Raw genomic sequence first — 6,314 nt, forward strand, 5'->3', positions numbered from 1 at the left:
GGATAATGACCCCTGCAACTTGACTTAGCATTAACCTTTTGTAACCTTAACTGAGGGCTAAGAAATTCTCTTAGCAGCACTTCTGTATGGCCTTCCTACCCTTCTGACAACTGACTCCCCAACCAGTAAGTATTATTAAGCCACAGCTTAATGTATTGCTTAATGAAAAGCAATACAGAGTGGGGCAAAATGACTAAGGGACAGATCACCTTTTTAAGAAGTGAAATAGATTCTTCTGCTACAATTCAGGGACAGAAATATTGACAATTTCTAAAAAGTAAAAGCTTTGGTTTAATCGTTAAAAAATAATCAGTCTACCAACTGGCACCCTATTGCACTAGATAACTTGCAAACCCTTAGGCCAGTGTAATCATCTTTCTGCTACATTAAGAGAAATAATATGCAGTAATGCTGAGCTACTGCATATGAGTTTGACACAAGGCAAGGAAGGCTCTTGGGTGAAAGAACTTGAAGGAAGTTTAGAGATACAGCCAGATGACATGCAAATGATACGCTGTATGATCTTTTAGTATAATGCCATGTTCTCCCCCTGATATATTGAAAACTACCACTGAGATCCATAAGAACTGCATTCACAGAACAAGGGCAGTAGATGGCCCTAAGTAATTGAACTGAATTGTATTCCTTTATGAGAGTTTTGATACTACATCAAAGCAATCTGTTAATAAGAGAGAAATTACAGAATCTCTGCATTCTGGTGAAATGGATAAGCTAGTTGAGAGAGAACCTTTCAGAGACTCTTTCAACTTTAAAGTGATTGGGCAGACTCCTAAGCCTAAATTTTTATTTTTAGACAGCACTGAATACCCACCCTCTGAAAATAGGCCTTTTATAAAGGATTCTCAGGCTGGGCAAAATTAAGGCACCCAAAAATCAGTCACTTCTGAAAATTTAGGCCCTAATCTTGGTTTAAAAAAATGTTTGAAGAGTTTTAAAGGGAACATTAATATGAATTAATCCAGTAACAGATATTTCTCCTTGAATTTTAGGGTCAAAATTTCAACTCATGCAGGGATTTTCAGGCACAAATTTAAACAAATTTAAGCTTTTAAATTTGACATGCAAATGGAATCTGTGTTTACCAAATGGTTAAACATTTAATTGCAGTCTGACACATGCAATGCATACGCAGAAAAAGCTGGGGGTGTAAAATTTAGGCCCTGATCCTACCAAGATACTCACATATGGTGAATTCCTAAATGAGTAGTACCATTTAGTTTAAAGTGGACTGCTGCTGCCACCTCTACGTCCACACAGCACTACACACTCAGGCTAGCCAGAAAGCAAGAATGTCATGTCACAAAACTTTTCAAGGTTTCAGCATTAGGTTTCATACTTTGTCGGGATGAAACAGAGACCTTCAAATTTTTTCATGGAAACCCAGCCAGAGACCCCAGAATAGCCAATAGCCTGGTGCACAGGGCACTCACCGTGGATGTAGGAGGCCCACATTCATCTCTATGCTCTGCCTGATTGGGAATAGGGACTTGTTCCTCGGTTCTAATCACCAGGCTTTAGAGTCTGTCTCTCTCTCTCTGGCCCAATGAGTATTTATTTATGCCAAGTGGAACAGCTTTAAACAGGAGAAATTGAGAGATCCAGCACAGAATAGCCAATAGGAAAAATTCCTGACCTGCTCTACCACACACTAAATCTCTGTCCTTGCTCAGGACAGAGTAATGGGTAAAGTAAGTTATTTTCATTTATTTAGGAATTCAACATAGTGTGGTGAATCTGTTCTCTAAATCGGCTTTCCGGACTCTCCATTCCTGGGGTTTGCAGAAAACAAAGTGCCATGCAGCATAACCTAGAACTGCTTTAAACAGATAGTAGCAATCCATTAGGGGCTGCTGTGCCAGATGTGCTCCAACCCCACTCCTCCTGACCAGCCCTCCTCCCTCTACCTCCAACGTGCCCTATGCAGTGGGGTTGGGAAGTTGGTAACATACAGCCAGTTATGCCAGATATATGCTATATGAGAACTGCCTTACATCAAGGGGAGACCCTGACTGCACCTTTAGTACAGCTTCCTAATACTGTGAGAACACAATGAAGCCTCCTGAACTGGCGCTCAGGATGAAGTCCAACTCCTACTATATTAAATACTGCACTATAAAAATGCAGGATATAGTTGTGTTCAGAGCCGATCCTGGAGCACTAACATTTTCCCACATACCTTAGGCCACACACTGTACACTTTTAAACCCTTCTTCTATGGAATGTGGACTTCTCACAGTCTTACAGCCTGATGCTATTGCTGCTACTCAAGTCTATGACATTTCCATTTTCCTGAAAACTGAGAAGGGAAAGGCCCTTAACTCCTATCGAGATTCACCAAGATATACCCACTGAATTGAAATAGAAAGAGAGGGAAGAAAATGACAACAATGTCAATTTAAAAAAATCCCCAAAATACTTAATATGCAACATACAGGTGTTCAAACTATATTGCATCCCCATTTTTTTGCACAGTGTTCATTTCCCCTGAACCACAAAAATACATTCTTATAAATGACTAACTTGTTGTGCTTTAGAGCAGTGGTTCTCAACCTTTCGACACTACTGTACCCCTTTCAGGAGTCTGATTTGTCTTGTGTACCCCCAACTTTCATCTCACTTAAAAACTACTTGCTTACAAAATCAGACCGTAAAATACAAAAGTGTCATAACACACTACTACTGAAAAATTGCTTACTTTCTTTTTGCCTGTATGAAATTTTAGTTTGTACTGACTTTGCTAATGCTTTTTATGTAGTCTTTGTAAAACTAGGCAAATATCTAGATGTGTTCATGTACCCCTGGAAGACCTCTGCGTACCCGTGGTTGATGTTTTAGAAAATCATCTTTTTGGCTGGGGATTGAGTAATAATGTTCCCGGGAACACCTCTTTGTGCTAGAGAGGCAGGGAAAAAAAATCAGTGTCCTATTTTTTGTCCTGACTCCTGCACAAGTTACTATACATCAGTTATTGATTGACTCCTCCCCAATTCAATCATGAATATAGTTATAAAATATCTGAAATTTAATCAGTCTCCAAAGTTTGACAATTAATCAGCATAGTGGCAAGGGAAGCAGAATGTAAGAGACAGTAATCCAATTACATTCTTTCTGATTTTCTGAGTTACATATCTGTATCTCTTTCAGATTAACAACTGACAAAGATATAGTGCATCTGAAGGTTTTCAAATGCTGAGCCTGTCATGTAGCATATCTAAAGATTAGAAAAAAATGGAATGACTTAGGTAATCATTTAACTGAATCATCCTGCTTACATCTTACCCAACACATCAACATGCCTATGGTAAAACTATCCATGATAATACAAAATTTCTTTTAGAGTTGTAGTCAGATGGGAATATCATAAGTACAGTAACGCCTCACTTAAAGTCGTCCTGGTGAACATTATTTCGTTACTAGGTAGCTGATCTATAAGAGAACATACTCGTTTGAAGTCGTGCGATGTTCCTTTATAAGGTGGTTTGGCTTGTCCCACTCCGCCTGCCCAGCATTCCAGCCAGGGAGTGGGCAAGCTCCCAACCCCACCCCAGCAGGAGTGCCGGCCGGCTGGAATGAGGCAAGCCCCAATGCCCCAACTCCTGGCTGGAGCGCTGGGCGGGCAGAACGGGGCAAGCCCCACTCCCTGACCCTGCTCTCCAGCAGGAGTGCCGGGTGGGTGGAGTGGGCTAGCCCCCATGTCCCCACCCCACTATGTCCCTGCCTCCATCAAGCTTCACAATCATCATTGGTGAATATAGTATTACACTGTTCGTTTAAAATGATTTAAAAAAATGTATACTGCATATGTTTATAATGTTTTTTGTCTGGCAAAAAAAATTTGCCTGGAACCTAACCCACCCTATTTACATTAATTCTTACGGGGAAATTGGATTCACTTAACATCATTTTGCTTAAAAGTAGAATTTTCAGGAACATAACTACTACGTTAAGCGAGGAGTTACTGTAACAAAACCCACACAGAACAATGTTGCCTTCAGGTGCAGTAGCTCTCACTGGCTTCCCTAAATTGCACCTGCATAACTAAGAGCAAAATTAGGGTTTACAGTAAGTGACAATAATTACTATATCCACTGGGGACAAATCCTTCCACTTCACTACACAGTCTGGTGAAAGGTATACATGGACCTAATTTTGGTTTCAGGAGTGGATGCACAAGCACAACCAAGAGCACAATTTGGCCATGTGACATTATACTTCCTCGGTACCTACATCTGCCGACTACAGATTTATATATTCTTGTGTGGACTGTCCAAGGTTAGCCACCTTTTCAGCTCAGTTCGAGGATGCAGTTCAAGTCCAGTCTTCATAACCAAAATTATTGAGTTGTTACAGGTGTGGGATTAATCTAGTACTGATCACTTCCAGGGATGTGCAAGTGTGTGTGCATATGCAGGTAAAATGCAGAAGCTTAGGAAAGTCATCAGAAACTGGAAAAGGACCTTTAGAATGGAAATGCTAATAGTCACAACAATTGCATGTTGTAGAACACATAACCTAAGATAACAACAAAGAGAGGGATAACTGTTGCCAAATGTATTTATAAAAATAATATAAACTTAATATTGGGTTTTTTCCGGATACAATAACCACCTTTTTGTCCAGTACTTCAGTTTTCCAGTCTGGTCTTCTTGTAAACCTTTCTCCCAAGTGCCAATTTACAGCACACATGCAAAATATGCACACGCTAATGGCCATCCCCTTGTATATTAGTGACAATTGCTTAATTGCAAAATACAAGATATACAGTAAGTACCATAATAGCATTCCAAATGAGAACTTAATTCTTGAACATTTATACTTCCAGCTTCAAAAAGAAGCTTGAAAATGAAATTTATGATCTATTTTATAACTATGCAGGTTTCATAGCTATATGGCTAGCTTAATTATAACCCTCTATCTTTCTGCTGCCTTTCCTAGAATGGAAAAGCTGCAAGCTCCACATTACTATATGCATTGAGCAGTTGGTTTTTATACTGCAGGAATAATGCAAGTGATATTGATAGAATTGTAATTAAACTTTAAATAAACCATGCCCAATAATCTTGCTGCTAGTATCAATTTGTATGCATAAAACCACCTACACATTGATATCACGAGGGATAGGAAATTTTTAGGGACAAATGCTGACCTTTAGTGAAACTATTTCATGTGTTTTATAAAAGTGGTGGATGTTGTGTGTGTGCAATTCTGCCTCAATCCCAAATGCAGATTATACCTTGCTTCTCCAGTTCCAGACACATGGGACACAGGGAAATGGCCATGGAGTAGGTAGATATTTTATAATCACACCCTCATGCTCATGCATGTTGAGCCCCTAATTGGCTGAGCCAAAGAACAATGGGATTTATCCTGATTCTGTGCTGTATGTGCTCAGGCACCAATGTCACATATGCTGGTTGACCTGCTACTGGAGATGGCCATCAAAGCTGACACACAAACAATTTTGATAGATCCAGAAGCTTAAGGCAAGGATTGTTGTCTGCAGCACCAGCCAGGATGAGATGGTCAGAGGGGCTTGTTCTGTTACTAGGACTTCTCAATTCAGAGCCTTCCAATGGGATTTGGGTGTCTCACTGTCTTCAGCTTTGAAAATCCTATCTCAAATCAAGCCTCTTCTCTTTTCATGGTTAGGTCAGGCTCCACATCCCAATGAATTTCAATGGGATTTAAACACTTAATTCTCTTAGGTTCCTTTCCAAATTTTACAGACTCAGTGCAGACATGTGTCTGCACTTTTCTGTGCAAGATGATCATCTCTACTGTTTCTATTATTACATCCTTTTATCTCTGCCATGTAGAGAAAACAATGGAATGAGAAACAGAAGTGGAGATTGTACAGTTATACAGACATGACAAAAGGATCCGAATTCAAATGGTATGTGCCACCTTAACTGGGACATTTAAGGACTTTACTACCTAGCTGTAGACTTTACTACCTAACCTTTTTTTTTTTTTTTTTGGCTACAGAATATTGCATAGCATTTGCAAAGCACCTTTTGTCTGAGGATCCTAAACCACTGTTAGCTTGATTTTACAGAAGAGGAAACTAAAGCACAGAGAAATTAAATGATTTGATCCAAAGTCACATACATAGCTTCAAATATTAGAGTAAGGAACAGAATCCAAGTCTCTTGACTCCAATTTCTTACTCTAACCACAAAAACATGGTGCCGCCATACAGAAGGCAATGTATGATGCAGGCTGAGTTATGACAAGATTTGAGCAGCTCCTGGAACTTACAGTATATAGTGCTATGCAGAGACCTTTGTGTTGTA

The sequence above is a fragment of the Mauremys reevesii genome, linkage group 10 (assembly GCF_016161935.1).
Source record: "Mauremys reevesii isolate NIE-2019 linkage group 10, ASM1616193v1, whole genome shotgun sequence".
NCBI lineage: Eukaryota > Metazoa > Chordata > Testudines > Geoemydidae > Mauremys > Mauremys reevesii.